The sequence below is a fragment of the Lagenorhynchus albirostris genome, chromosome 1 (genome assembly GCF_949774975.1).
Source record: "Lagenorhynchus albirostris chromosome 1, mLagAlb1.1, whole genome shotgun sequence".
In the NCBI taxonomy this organism is placed as follows: domain Eukaryota; kingdom Metazoa; phylum Chordata; class Mammalia; order Artiodactyla; family Delphinidae; genus Lagenorhynchus; species Lagenorhynchus albirostris.
In genome coordinates, this window is record NC_083095.1 from 49,160,963 (window position 1) to 49,176,651 (window position 15,689).

At 41.8% G+C, this 15,689-nt stretch overlaps 1 long non-coding RNA gene across 3 annotated transcripts in view; it reads right to left on the bottom strand.

The window, feature by feature from the left end:
- LOC132516267 (uncharacterized) overlaps nt 1-2,212 on the bottom strand; it is a 246,157-nt gene extending 243,945 nt beyond the window's left edge. For all 3 annotated transcript variants that reach the window (XR_009539293.1, XR_009539289.1, XR_009539290.1), the window contains exon 1: nt 2,055-2,212. This is a non-coding gene — a long non-coding RNA (uncharacterized LOC132516267). The remainder of the gene's footprint in view (nt 1-2,054) is intronic.
- Between the last annotated feature and the right edge of the window lie 13,477 nt (nt 2,213-15,689).

Below are 15,689 nucleotides of genomic sequence, written 5' to 3' on the forward strand. Positions count from 1 at the left end.
CCTAGACAACCACGTAATAATACCTTATCCACTCTCCTCGGGCCTCTGACAGCTTCTCCACCATCCTCACTTTCAGATGATGGCCTTGCTTCCTATTTCACTGAGAAAGTTGAAGCCAGCGGAAAAGAAATCCACAGACTCACTCCACTACCCACCCTCTGGCATCAGAACCTGTGTGTCCTGCCTTCTCCCCCGCCCAGACTATAGTCATCCACTTAATGCTCCCCCCACCCCCGTACTCTAGATCCATCCATTCCCACCTATTCAAGAACATGGGTCCACCAACTCCTCTCTCTCCAGCACCAAGAATCCCTCCTCTTCTTATTCAGTTATTCTCATTGTCACACAAAAATGCTATAGTCACTCCCATTTAAAAAACGAAAACAAACTGAGAAAATTCTTTTGCCCCCAATTCCGCTACTGGCTACTTCCATTCCCTCTACTCTGTCTCCAATTCCTCCCCTCACCTTCTCTCCTAAACCCATCCACACTGGCTTTCAGCCTCTACACCACAGACTCTGCTCTTGTCAGAGTGACAAGAGCCTCCCCCTTACTGAACCCACCAGTCACTTCTCAGCCCTCCTCTAACCTGACCCTCCGGCAAGGTTGGCGCAGATCCTCTCACCCTCTTCCCTCCATGCTTGCTTCCCGCGGCTTCCAGGGCACCACACTCTCCTGATTTCCCTTTCACTTCACCGGACATTCCTCATCAGACTCCTTTGTGGGTTCCTCCAGACCTCTTGGGGAGCCTGGGGCTTAGGCCTTGCCCTTGTCCTGCTCTCCATCCGCACTACCCAGTGATCTCATGCAGTCCCTGGCCTTACACACCATCTCTACCCTGATGGGTACCCACATGTGCCTTTCATCCCAGGTGCTTCTCCTAAATCTAGACCCTTAGTCAATCAGTGCCTCCCGGACATCTCCACTTGAGAGTCAGACTACAATGACCGAAAGAAAACTTTAGTATTCCTTCCCCAAATATCTTTACCCACCATCCCCCATCTTGAAAGCAACTCCATCCTTTCAGTTGGCTGCTCAGGCAAAACCAAAGAAACAAACAAAAAAACTAAACCAAAACAAAACAAAGAACTGTAGAGTCAATAGTTCCACTCTTTCTCTTATACCCACTTCAACATGTCAGGAAATCCTGCTGAATTTTTCTCCAAAATATGTCCACTTCTCACCATTTCCATTGCCACCATCTTAGTCCAAGGCCTCTGGGAGCCTCCTTACTGTCTCCTCTTTTGTAGCCCTGCCCTCCTACAATCTCTTCTCAATGCTGAAGCCAGAGTGATCCTGTTCTAATACAAATCCAAGCCCCCTCTGCTCCTGACCCCCCAGTGGCATTCTATCTCACTCAGTATAAATGCCAAAGTCCTAAAATGCCCTACAAGACCTGACATAATCTGGCCATTTTCTCTTTGACCTCATCCCCCTTTACCTAACCTCTCTCACTTCACCGAGACCACCCTGGCCTCTTTGTTCTTCCTCAGACATCCCCTGGGAGCCTCAGGGCCTTTGCACTGGCTGGTCCTTCTGCTTCAAATGTTCTTACTCCAGATATCCACATAGTAAAACTTCTGCTCCTTCTTCAAGTACTTGCTCAATGAATCTCCTTAACTATCTTATACAAAATACTCTTTAACATTTTATTACATTCTAACATTTTATAATTTACTTACTATGTTTACTTTTTTATTGCCTCTCTCTCCCTCTCAGAATGTAAGCTCCAAGAGGGTAGGGATTTTTATCTGGTTTTTACTTTTTTCACTGATACATCCCAACACCCTAGAGCCATGCTCATTAAATATTTATTGAATGAAATCATATCTCCATGATTCTTAGCCCAGTGTCACGTACCCAGTAGGCACTCGGTAAATTTTCATTGAACAAGTAAATTAAACCACTCTACAACCTTTATTTTAAAATGGGTGTGCTTTGTTTGACAAAAGCTCTCTAGCAGAAAGTTATTTTTTAAAATCTAGAAAAGTTGGAAAAGCATGTATAAGACTTATTTCCTTCAGACAAAGTACCGAAAGCACCATTTTTCATACCTTCACCTTCGCTGTTCCAGACATTTAAAGCCGACTAATTAGCAGCAGGACCTCAGTCTTGTAGCTTTCATCCAGCATTTGCTAGAATCAATGTCCAACAGGAACACTGCCGGCCTTTACTTGTTTTTCATGTCTCTGCTTCCGCACGCACCCCATGACTGAGTCCACTCATGTCCACACCTAATACCAAAGGAAAAAAAAGGAGAAAAGGATAGGAAAGAATTGGAGGTGATGGCAGTGAAGGAGGAGGTGCGTAGAGAAGCTACCATTTCTCGTTGCCTTACTACTACGGCAATCCAATGCTGCTCAAGTCAGCCTGAGTTTTGTGATCATCTGTAAACTTTCTAAAACCACAGACGCTTGGAACCCACCCCAGAGTTACTAAGTCATAATCTCCAACAGCCAGGCCCACGTGTGCCAGCCTTGTTACAACTCTCCACAGCTAGGTGTGAGCAATACTGGACACGGTATTTCACGTTACCCCATTTCATCTGCAAAACAGCCACAGAAGGTAGGCATTTTGATCTTCATTTTATAGACAATGAAGCCAAGTCTCAGAGGAGTGAAGAACTTGCCCAAGGTCACACAGTCATGAAGTGACAGGAAGTTCAAAATCAAGCCTTTCTAAGCTCTACTCTGTCTGCAAATACAGGCCACCCCAAGTCCTACAGCACCCTGACAGGTGCAGGCCGTGCTGACACCCCTGATGGAATCTAGTCATCAGTCACTCTCAGGAATATCAGAAATGCCTACCAGAGTCAGGTCTCAGGGACTGCCCCCTGGGCACCCATTAGGTCCAGCATTCCTGCTCACCAACCCCAGGCCCTAGTCCTTGGCTTTGGCCTCAGTCCCAGTTCCTAAGCCCTGCCTCCCAGTCCATCTCTGATAAAGTTATGGGGTGGTCCCCCTCCCTATAGTAAAATTGCATGTTTCCTTAAGGCTGTGAACAGCCCTGCCCTGGATTCCCCATCTCCTTGCTCTACCTCCTCATGAGACTCTGATCCTTCACGGTGTAGAAACACCTGCCCAACTCCAAGCCTGAGGCTACACCTATTATCCACTTTATCCATTCATTCACAAAGTTTTCACTGAGCACTCACTGAGAACCAGAAACTAGTCAGCTCAACAGTCCTAGTACCTTCACGAAAGTTATGGCAGAGACAATGCGAGGGTCAACTCACATTCCCACCTCCATTCCTGCACCTGGATCTAGTCATTTGTCGTAATGGCCATTTGCTCCTCCATGTATTCAACAAATAGAACACATGGTAAGTGCTTTGAAAGAGAACAGGAAGATTCAACAGGCAGGGGACAGAGACCTTGACCTGTAAGAGGCTAGCCGAGAAAGGCTTTGCCGTAATGAACTCGTCTACACTGTACCCATAGGATGGGAAGGTGCCCAGTATGGGAACAATGACAGGAAGGACATCAGAGGGAGAGGGGACAGGATGAACAGGTCTGCTGGGCAGGAAGGCGCTCCGAGGGGCAGCAGCAAGATGATCAGCAGGTATAGGGCTGGGGTCAATGTGTGCCTTTCTAAAGGGAGAACAAGTGCAATATATACATTTTGCCAAGAGATACATTTAGACTAACAGACTCATACAAAGCCGTGAATACCGAAATGGGGCAGCAGGGAAGAAGCAAGGCAGGAGGGAGGCAGAAGTAAAGCCATGGACCACTTCAGACTCTTTGTGAAAAAAAAATATACTTGAACAGCACTTTTTAAATCATGTTCTGCAAGGTCTTTCACTCATCCTTTCAACAAATGTCTATTATATGCCTACGTGGTGTCATATACTGTTCTAGGCACTGAGGAGCCAGGGGCAAATGAGAAAAGTCTCTTTCCCTCCTCTCTCACCATTAAACAGATTCTGACTCTGCCCAGGTGGGATCTTTCCTTCCCTGCCTTGCTAGGTTCCTCCTTGGGGGTCTTTAAATACAGAATGGGGAGCAGAAGATAGGACAAAGAGGCACAGACTAGGGCTAGGGGAAAATGTCCCCGCCCCCATGCCACCAGGGATTTTTGAGAAGGAGATAGTGTTGCAGTATGTGAGGAAAACTAAGAAGAAAGAAAGGAAAGTTTTAAGAAATGGCATAGCTGGGCTTCCCTGGTGGTGCAGTGGTTGAGAGTCTGCCTGCCGATGCAGGGGACACGGGTTCATGCCCCGGTCCGGGAAGATCCCACGTGCCACGGAGCGGCTGGGCCCGTGAGCCATGGCCACTGAGCCTGCGCGTGCGGAGCGCAACGGGAGAGGCCACAACAGTGAGAGGCCCGCATACCGCAAAAAAAAAAAAAAGAAAAAGAAATAGCATAGCTAACGTATGCAGCTCTTACTCTGTGCCTGGCAATATTCTAAACATTCACATGTATCATCTCACTTAAACCTCATGACTTACAAACTATAATGACATCCATTTTACAGATGAGAAAACTGAGACACAAAGAGGCTGAGTAATTTGCCCCGGGTTACCCAGCTTCTAAGTGGCCAAGCTGGGATTCGGACCCTATTGGGGTGGCTCCCATGCCCATGCTCTCTATCATTCCATCACACTGCTTCTTGACACAAACTGCTCTTGACTGTCAATGTTCTTTATGGCATTCATGAAATGTAACTTTTAAAATTGCTACTCTATTTTCTTCTTTCAACCTTTCCATTATAAAATAAAACTGATTCAGAAAACAACACAAAGTGAATGTATAGTTTAATGAATTGGTACGAGGTGAACACCTTAGCAACCACCATCCAGGTCAAGAAACAGAACTTTGCCAGCCACCCCCAAAGCCCATCCACGTGTCCCATCCCGGTCAATGTGTCTTCCTCCTCACAAGGTTAACCACTACTCTTTTAAGCTAATCATATCATACTTGAGTTTCTTTGTAGTTTTATCACCCAAGTATGCATCCTGGTATACTACAGTACAGCATTACCCATTTGTAAATTTGACATGTCTTTTAAGTCTGTTATATTCTACAGGTTCTCTCCTCCATCCCTTTCTTTCTTCTTACAACTTCTCTGGGTATCTGACCTGTAGAACTCCCACCATCGGCACTTTACTGATTGTATACTCACGGGGCAGTTCACCATGCTCCTCTGTCTTCTATGTTTTCTGCAAATGGGCAGGTGAATCCAGAGGCTTGGTCAACCTCAGGTTTGATCTCTTGGCAAGACTCTAGGTGCTGATTTGTCCTTTCACCAAGAGCCATGTGGTATGTCTGCTTGTCTCTCTTTTTGCAATGACAGCAGCTGTTGGTGCTTGATGCCAAGAGCTATTCATCCAAAGGGTGTTGCAAAAGGGTGATATTCTATCATTTCTTTTCTACTTATTAATCCATCCATTGGAACACTTTTATAAATATACATTTTCCCTCATCTACTATTTGGTTACCCCATGATACCATTCATATAGGAAAAACAGAATAAATGATTCTTTTCCTTCATCTACCAATGTTCACAAAAATAACTGGTTCCCTACCATCCTCTGAAGGAGATCAATTTTTTAAAATATCATTATGAAGTCATGGATTTCAACTTATTTGATGGACTTCAAGTAATTATAATTATTATCCTTTTTAAAGCTTAAATTGTCACTCTTTGGCCAATAGAAGCCTTTTCAAGTTGGCTCCAGGGTGTTTCTGACATAGCCCTGGTGGTGTTTGATAGCTTCCTTGCTATCTATTATAACAAGACGTTCCAGGTGCGTATCCTACATTTTCCACCCCAAACCTGGAATTTGTCTAGATTCCTTTAGTGGGAAAAGGCATTTCAAGACTACAATCTGGGCACTAAGGATGTCATAGAATCCAAGTTCATGTGCCCAAAGCACAGTGAAGACAAACAAACTGAAATGTCAGAGTTGGAACAGAAAAAGTTTTATTGAAGGGCCAAGCAAGGAGAACGGGCAGCCTATGCTCAAAAAGCCTGAACTCCCTGATGGTTTTCAGTGAAGAGTTTTTATAGGCAAAATTTTGAGGGAGGGCTGCAGGGTGCATGACGTTTCTCTGATTGGTTGGTGGTGAGGTAACAGGGCAGTGCTCCAGGAATCTTGTGCTCAGCCTGAAGTTACCATCCTCCACCTGGGTGGGGATCTTAGTTCCTGTAGAAGAACTCAGAGATATATTGTTATGTATATCCTTTGAGGAGGAACCAGGACCCTGCTTCATCTGCACTTTTGTTTCTTGTCTGCTCCTTCTTTGTTTCTGCATTCCCTCCCTTCCCTAATTAGTAACTGTTTGAATCTGCCCTTTAGAACTCAGGTAAGGTCTAGGAGGCCAAAGCCTTTTTCCTAAAAACATGAAATGGGAGGCAGGGAAAGGCTTTTGTACCCAGGAGGGCCCTACAGGGTCCTGCTCAGTTTCAAGCATGCTTATTGCTACTGGTTTGATCATTGTTTCTAAGCCTTTTCCATGAGCAGAGCTAGGAAACATGCACACACACACATACACAACGCACATACACAACATACTTTTTTGTATGTATGTTATAGTCAATAAGAAGGTTTTTTTGTTGAACATTCTGTCCTTCATTTTGCTTCCTAGACTCCCAATAGCATAGCCCACTGAGGACCTATTGGCACAAAGCCCATTTAGTATTTTGAAGTCTTTGTGGAGAAAGAAAGCAGTTCTTCAGTTTGAGTTTATAGATCCAACTCCCATTTCAATGTTGTTCATTTTCTCTCTCATATATTAGTTCAAAAAAAAATCTCTGCTCATCCATACCATTTTACAAAGTCTATTTTTATTTTCCATATGCCAAAATTTCATCAAATAATCCTCTTGGGGGACTGTTTGAGATGCAAGCTGTTGCAGAAAAGAAGAGGAAAGAATGGCCTGTAGGCCAGCCCACCTGTGCTTTGCTCTCATTCTGTGAGTTTGCTAGTTGCAAGTCCAGACTAAGAATGAGCTACGCAGGTTGCTAACACAACAGAAACACACCTTCTTATAAGGGATATTAACAAGAATATGGCCCTGAATCCTAATTTTAGCTTAAATGCTAGGCTATAAAAGGAGAAGTACAAGGGGCACTAGATTAAGGAAGGATTTAGTCTATACTGAAAAGCATGAGAATAGGATGGCAAATGCAGAAGAGTCAAGGGCAGATATTCAGTTTCTGTCACACTTCCCAATGGAAACAGAGGAAAACATTTGCTGTAATAGTTGTGTGGTCTTGAAGACAGGTCCAATGTGTCAAGTATGACATGGCATAATACATGTGAAAGGCCTTTGCGCATTGCAATACACTGTACAAATGAGCTAACGGTACTATTATTAAATATTATTTAATTAAATTTAGAAATTCTTCTCTTAAAATTTCTTGACCAAGTCTGTGTGCCCCGACATGTCATTTTCAAATGAAAGGCAAAGGAACATGAGCACATGAGGCTGGCTGCCTCTCAGTGCCTGCAGGGAGGCCAATAATATGACTCTGGGATCATCATTATCTTCATAAAAAGAAAGTCTCGAGGTTGAAATGGAGCCAGCCTCCTTGGCTTCCCACTGACAAAAAGCACAAAGGCAAAACTCTTCTTATGCCCACGGGTCCTCACATGCCTTTCATTGTTTACCAGAACTCGGGCCACAGGCATTTTGACAGAGGTGCCATGTCTCAGGAAAGTTCTAGAAAGTGTGCTGCCCTGAGGCAGGGCACTGGGGCCTGAGCAGAATGAAGGGAAGGCAAGAACATGTGTGATGTTTCAGGGAAACTGAAAATGAATGAGAGTTTTTGAGAGACAAACAGGGAAGGAATGTAGATGTCCTGTGGGCCCCTAATTACGCAGGTTTATGTGTGGGAATCCCAGCAACACTGGAGGTAAATGAGAGTTATTTTATCAAAGAGATGATTCTTCTCTAGAGGGGACAGAATGATGAAGCACCAGCAAAATAAGTGGGGAATGTTATAATTATGGATTAAGTTGGAGGAATATCTTTAAAGAAGTTTCAAAAATCATTTTCTCTAGGTTTGTATCTCTCTGATCTGTGGATGGGTACAGCCTCTTTCCCACTATGAAGACTTCTAGTCTTTATTTTATAAACAGCTGCTAACTTTTGCACTCATACGAAGAGTTTTCACTGAATTTGTTCTAATGCTATTAAGAAAGAACAAATGTGCTGCCCAAGAATAGGAAATATAATTATTCCATTTTTACAACCTACTTTGCTTTCCTCTACTGTGAGAGGAATAACAAATGAGATGGTTAAACTAAAATTTCTGACTCAAAAAACAGATCCCCTTCCTTTCCTAAATGGAATGTTATGACTGGAGACAATCAGATAAACAAATGCCTAAATTTTTAAATATGCATTTCAGAGAGAGGTTACAGCCTCCTCTCTCTCTCTCTCTCTCTCTCTCTCTCATCAGTTCAATTCAATGCTCCAGGAACAACCAAATTCCTTCTATAGAAAAGAACATAAATGTGCTATCAGGAACATCACTGACGGTATGAAGAGCTCCCATGTCCTGGCTGCAGCACAATCAGACTCTTTAATCCCCAGAGAATGGGGGTCTTCCTGTCACCTCAGACGAGCCCTTGCTCTCTGAGGAAGCATCAGCATAAATGTCTCTGGGCTTCATCACGCTGTCTTCTCAGACTGGATTTGGAATTCAAATCCAGCCTATCCTCAGCTTTCTACTGTCCCTGCCGCCTCAACTTCTGGCTTCCCGCTCTCTCTTCCGGTTCCAACTTGGCCTTTATTTTCTTGGTTCTCACATCAGCCACCATCAGGCTATCTTCTGCATAGGGGTCAATACTACACAGGAACATGAAAGCATTCCAGTTGGCCACAGCTCAAACAACCAGCCACAACAGAAATCGAATGAGAGATTCAAGTAGACAATGTGGAGCCTCAAATTCTATAAGTCTGAGGACTTTTGTGTCCATGGTCATTCTGTGATTTCATTATTAAAACAATCTGAGATCAATGTTAGATGAATTCCCAGCAAATGAAGAATATTGTTTAGAACAGAACGCTAATGATTAACTTTCCACAGGCCAGATTCTTTATTAGTGAACTTGATTTACAATAACTAAGACCATTTAAACACTGAGTTTTTCAAACTAGTCATCAAATAAATCAACCCTAAGCTACCATTTTACAATTATTGAACTGAACCCCCCAGAAAATGTTTTCACGACAACCTCCAGAATGGATAAGTTGTGGTGACCCAGGTGACCCACAGACACTACCACTGGTGAGATTGTCAAGGGGCACATCCCTTCTGTAAAGTGGTAGTGTACTGGCTTTGCTAGTCAAGTCCTTCAGGGTTATAAGGAGGATCTGTGCACCAATTATTAACAAACAAAAAAGTTTATTGCAGAGAAACATGGGAAGGTTCAGCAAAATGGAAGGGGGGGCATTATCCACCAGCAGCCTAGTTACTCAGGGCCAACTGCAATGTGCAGCTTCATTAATAATTAGTGCCATTTGCTTACTATTACTCTAGACAAAGCAACAACCTTCAACGTTCTCTTTGATCATCTCATATTTATAAATATTTTTTAGAATAGGGATTTGATTGGGCCATATAGCATTGCATGGTATGGAGGGACTTAATGGGTACAATCTCTCCCAATCTCCCAAAGGTGATTGGTTCCCTCACACAAAGCCCATATAGCATGGCTTTCAGTTTCTGAATCTGGCCCAGTAGGTGGTGGCCAGTTAATACGAGGCTCCGCTCTCTAAGAGAACAAGAACTAGTTAATGATATAACAATAGCAAAAAGTTGGGAGGCCATTTTTCTTAAAAGATGGATGTGTAGGTGAATGGTCTTTAAAAATGTATGAATATCTCCTTCGGGCCATGTGATTCAAATGAGGGACATGTGTATCAAACACTATAAAAATATTTAATCTCTCTGACTTTTTGAAAGTCTTTGACTCTTGAGAATTTACCCTATGGAAAAGTAACATGAGAGAAAAAAATATATGTTTGAAAATATGTTATAGTATTGTTTATAATACCCCCAAATCAGAAACAATCTAAATTCCGAGTAATAGGTGTTTAGTGAACATTTTTATCATTAGCCATTAACTGTAACTATGAAACAATGTAAAAACTTGAAAGAAAAGGTAAACCAGCTCCTAGGTGGGGGGAAAAATATCTACATATACATAGATATAGATATTGATATAGATATATAAATAACTTAAAACGTAGCAAAAACATGGTGCTACAGGGTTGAGAACCAGCATTAGATTTTCTGAAGTCATGAGAACATACAGCATGAGAAGAGGGGAGAACCAAGGATAGACTCTTGGGAAACAGAATCAATTAAGGGATAGTCAGTGCTATGGACTGAATTGTGTCCTCTACAAAATTCATATGTTGAAGCCCATATCCCCAGTGTTATTGTATTTGGGATGGAGCCCTTGGGAGGTAATTAGGCTTAGATGAGGTCATGAGGGTGGGGCTCTCATGATGAAATTAGTGCCCTTATATGGAGAGATACCAGAGAGCTTGCTCTCTCTCTCTCTCCACCATGTGAGGACAGGGAGATGATGGCTGTCTACAAGCCAAGAAGAGAGTCCTCAAGAGGGTAGAAAGATATAGAAGAGGGTAGAAGAAAATTGAACTGAGCACTGTGGAGAATCAGAGAGAGAGACAACCAGGGGCATGAAGAAAAACGACCAGGCAACATGGGGCCTGAATGAGATTAGAGTACATAAAATAAATGAGTAATGGCACTAATCTCTGTGGTTAGTGATTTTTCTTCAGCAGCCCAGACACAGGCACAGAATCAGCAGATCTTATGATTGGCCCAGGGTGGGAAACTCAGCAGTTTGTCAGAGCAACGGGGTGGGGGGGGTGTTACTGTTCACTAAAACTCTGACTCAACCCTTAATTTATTTATCAAACATTTAACACAATGAACCGGGGCATTCTTTCCTTCAAACTTCCTTCACAAATTAAAAAATAATAGTAATATCTGAATGAATAAGGGTTCCCCGTTAATTCAGTATGGACCAGCACTGGAATAAGGGATGGCAGATTGGATTTTATCCATCTCTGGAAATATACCCAAGGAAACAATTCAAGAAGCAGATGAAAATTATTCATAAAAACTTTCATCACAGGCTTCCCTGGTGGCGCAGTGGTTGAGAGTCCGCCTGCCGATGCAGGGGACGCGGCTTCGTGCCCCAGTCCAGGAAGATCCCACATGCCGCGGAGTGGCTGGGCCCGTGAGCCATGGCCGCTGAGCCTGTGCGTCCGGAGCCTGTGCTCCGCAACGGGAGAGGCCACAACAGTGAGAGGCCCGCATACCACAAAAAAAAAAAAAAATAACTTTCATCACAACATTATTTAATTAGCAAGTTGAGAAAAGATTAGAAAATGTCATATTTATGGTCATTCATTCATTTAAAAAATATTTATTGAGTTCTTACTCTGTCCCACATACCATCTGATGCATGAAGGACATATTAGTGAACAGAAGTAGCTTGCATTTTGGTGAGTAAAGACAGGTGCCAATCAAATAAACAAGTAAATACATTGTATGTTATTATGGGCTGAATTGTGTTCCCAAAAAAAGATGTGTTGAAATCCTAACTCAGAATGTGAACTTATTTGGAAACAGGATCATTGCAGATGGAATTAGTTACATTAAATTGAGGTCATACTACAGTAGGGTGGGCCCTTAATCCAATAGGACGGCATCTTTACATGAAGAAGTGAGAGACACAGAGGGAATACAGCCATGTGAAGATGAAGGCAGAGTTTGAAACCATGAATATAAACCATGGAAATATAAACCAGAGTATAAACCATGGAATACAAATGGATTGCCAGCCATCACCAGAAGCTAGGACAGAGGCCATGAACAGATATTTTCTCAGACCCACGGAAGGAACCAACTCTGCCCACACCTTGATGCCAGACTTCTAGACTCTAGAACTGGGAGAGAATAAATTTATGTTCTTCAAGCCACCCAGTTTGTGGTACTTTGTAGAGCAGCCTTAGGAAACTAATACATATGCAAAATACATAGAAAAAGCAATATGGAGAAAAATAAAAACAAATAAGAGCGTGGGGAGAGAGTATTGGGTAGAGAGAATGCTCTTTATAAAGATTACCCAGGGAGAGCCTCACAGATAAAATGGTATTTGAACATATACTTGAAGCAAGGGAGGACAGGCAGCTATCTGCGGGGAAACATAGCAGGTGAGGACACAGCCAAGCAAAGCTCCAAGGGGAGAGCAAGCTAGATGCATGTGCAGCTGGAGCAGAGCGGATGAGGGCCAGAGAGGTGGGGTTAGAGGCAGTGATGGAACATGGTGGCTTTTAAATAGCAGTGAGATTAGAATCCTTTCGAGTATTAACTGTCATGGGGCCAGGACAGAATCAGGGTAAGACCCATTAGGTGGCTATTGAAATCATTCAACCAAGAGGTTGAATGATGGTGTGGGCCAGGGTGTCTGCAGCAAAGGTGAAATGAGAGGTGACTTTCATCAGATTCTGGACATACTTGAAAGGCAGACTGGAGAACTGGTAGGATTTTTTTTTTAATCAAGAGAGTGTTTATGGAAATCCAGAAATCATTTTTTAAAATAACACGGTTTCATAATAAAATGCATTCACCAGATTATATATGAGGATACAGAAATTTTTAAAAATAAACAAACATTCTGAAATGCTTTCAGCATTACTTTCAGATGGTTTCTTTTGTGACTGTTTAAAATACTCCTGGGTATATTTCCAGAGAAAAATATAATTCGAAAAGATACAGGCACCCCAATGTTCATTGCAGCACTATTTACAATAGCCAAAACATGGAAGCAACCTAAGTGTCCATCGACAGATGAATGGATAAAGAAGATGTGGTACATATATACAATGGAATGTTAGCCATAAAAAAGAATGAAATAATGCCTTTTGCAGCAACATGGAAGGACCTAGAGATTACCATACTAAATGAAGTAAGCCAGGTAGAGAAAGACAAATATCATATGATATCACTTATATGTGGAATATAAAAAAAGGATATAAATGAGCTTATTTACAAAACAGAAATAGACTCACAGACATAGAAAATAAACTTATGGTTACCAAAGGGGAGGGGGACAAGAGATAAATTAGGAGTTTGGGATTAAAACATAAACACTACTATATATAAAATAGATAACCAACAAGGACCTACTGTATAGCACAGGGAAATATACTCAATATCTTGTAATAACCTATAATGGAAGAGAATATAAAAAAAGAATATATATATTTATATATGTGTCTAACTGAATCACTTTACTGTACACCTGAAACTAACACAACATTGTAAATCAACTATATTTCAATAAAAATTTTTTAAAATAAAATAAAATGTTAGCAGTAACTCTGTTTACTATTGCTGTTTGTTTTTATGCACATAGACTAAAAGGTTTACACTTAAAAGAGAAGATGCCTACCTCAATCACTTATGTCACATTAAGTCAAACCACAAGTTTGAGCTTGTGTAACGTGGAAAATCTAATACGTGTGAAAACTAATCCCAGTATCAAGAAATAATATTATTATTATCAAGAAATAATGATAGGGCTTCCCTAGTGGCGCAGTGGTTGAGAGTCCGCCTGCTGATGCAGGGGACACGGGTTCACGCCCTGGTCCGGGAGGATCCCACATGCCGCGGAGCGGCTGGGCCCGTGAGCCATGGCCGCTGAGCCTGAGCGTCCGGAGCCTGTGCTCCGCAACGGGAGAGGCCACAGTAGTGAGAGGCCCACGTACCGCAAAAAAAAAAAAAAAAAAAAGAGCGAGGTTACTTTTAAGAAAACAGCAATCTGATTGAATTCTTAAAGCTTTCCACATCACAAGGACTGCTTTTCCTTAGGTGATTTATTAGTGCCTGGTCCTCATCTTGGTATGACATTATCCCCTTCTCTAGCTTTGGTCTTCTTTTTTCTTCCCGTTTCATTGAGATGTAATTGACATACAGCGTTGTATAAGGTGTACAGCATAATGACTGGACTTACACGCATTGTGAAATGATTCCCATGATAAGTTTAGTGATGGTAGGATTGGCTGAAGGGTTGGATGTGTGATATAAGAGTCAGAGAAAACCTCAGACATGGCGTGAGCAGCTCAGGGATGGGGTTGCCATTTGCCGAGATGGGGAACCTGGGGTGCAGGTTCATTAGGAGTTTAGCTTTAGGCATATTAAGTTGACTGTGTCCATTAGTCATCTAAGTGGAGGTGGCAAGTAGGCAGCTGTACGTGTGTCTAGTTTTGAGGCCAGAATTTGGGAGCCGGCAGTGGATTGATTGTATTTGAGGCCATGGTACTTGATGGGATCACCTGGCAAGTGAATGCACCTGGGGAAGGGTGGCGGCCTGAGGCCTTAGGACTGAGTTCTGGGGCACCTCCCACTGCTAGGAATTGGAGAGATGAAGATCTTCCACAAAAGAGATTTAGAAGATTCTCAGGATAACCGAGAGAGAGAGATGTCCCAGCCAAGTGAAGAAAATGTTTCAAAAAACGACTGTTAAAATACGATGCAGCCATTAAAAATAATGTATTTTAATCTTAATGTTACAAAATAGGATGATGTAATATGAAGTGAGAAGAATCTAGGGCTCTGAACTGTATAGAGCAAAATCTTATTTTTGTTCAAAGATCAAAACATGTTTAGGCCTAGAAAAATAGCCTGAAAGAAAATATAGCAATGTAAACAGTGATTTCTGAATTTTTACTTTAGGATAGCGTTTGTTTTCTGCCTTTATAGCAATTTCCAAGTTTTCTACTGTGAACTTATTTTTAATAAAATTATATATAAAACTTCAAAAAATCATAATAGCAAAGACTTTTGGATTCAGCCTTTTAAAAGTGAAAATATGTAACACTCGCAAAGTCTTTAAAGCAAGACAGTAGAAACTGTTGACATAGCGTGTGGTTGAGTTAATTTGGTAGACTTTACTTAGTTCTCTACTCAAAAAAAGAAAAAAGCAGGAAAGTATTTAAATTTTTTTCTTTTGTTTTCATTTGCATGGCAATTATCTCCTCCCAGAAAAGAGCAGTGTAATTAAAATAATATCTGATCATTTATATTCATTTAAAGAATCACTTCTATAGATATGGAGACGCTGGCCTTCTATTTTTAAATGTTAGGGTTTGAGGGAAATAAGTCAGACAGACAAAGACAAATACTGTTTGATCTCACTTACATATGGAATCTAAAAAACCAAACTCATAGGTACAGAGAACAGATTGGTGGCTGCGAGGGGTAGAAGTGGGCAAAATGGGGGAAGGTGGGCAAAAGGTACAAAATTCCAGTTGTAAACTAAACAAGTCCTGGGGATGTAATGTACAGCATGGTAACTATAGTTAACAATACCGTACTGCATATTTGCAAGTTGCTAAGAGAGGAGAGCTTAAAAGTTCTCATCACAAGGAAAATAATGTAATTATGTGAGGGGATGGATGTTAACTAGACAGTGTAGTGATCGCTTTGCAATGTATACATATATTGAATCATCACGTTGTACACTTTAAACTTATGCAATGTTATATGTCAATTATATCTCAATAAAACTGGAAAAGAAAAGAAAATTTAACAGCAAAAAACAAATGTTAGGATTTCCATGTAGCCTTGAATAGGACACTTAATAGGTCTGTGCCCTGGTTTTCTCGCCTGTGAATTGAGACTGATGGACCCT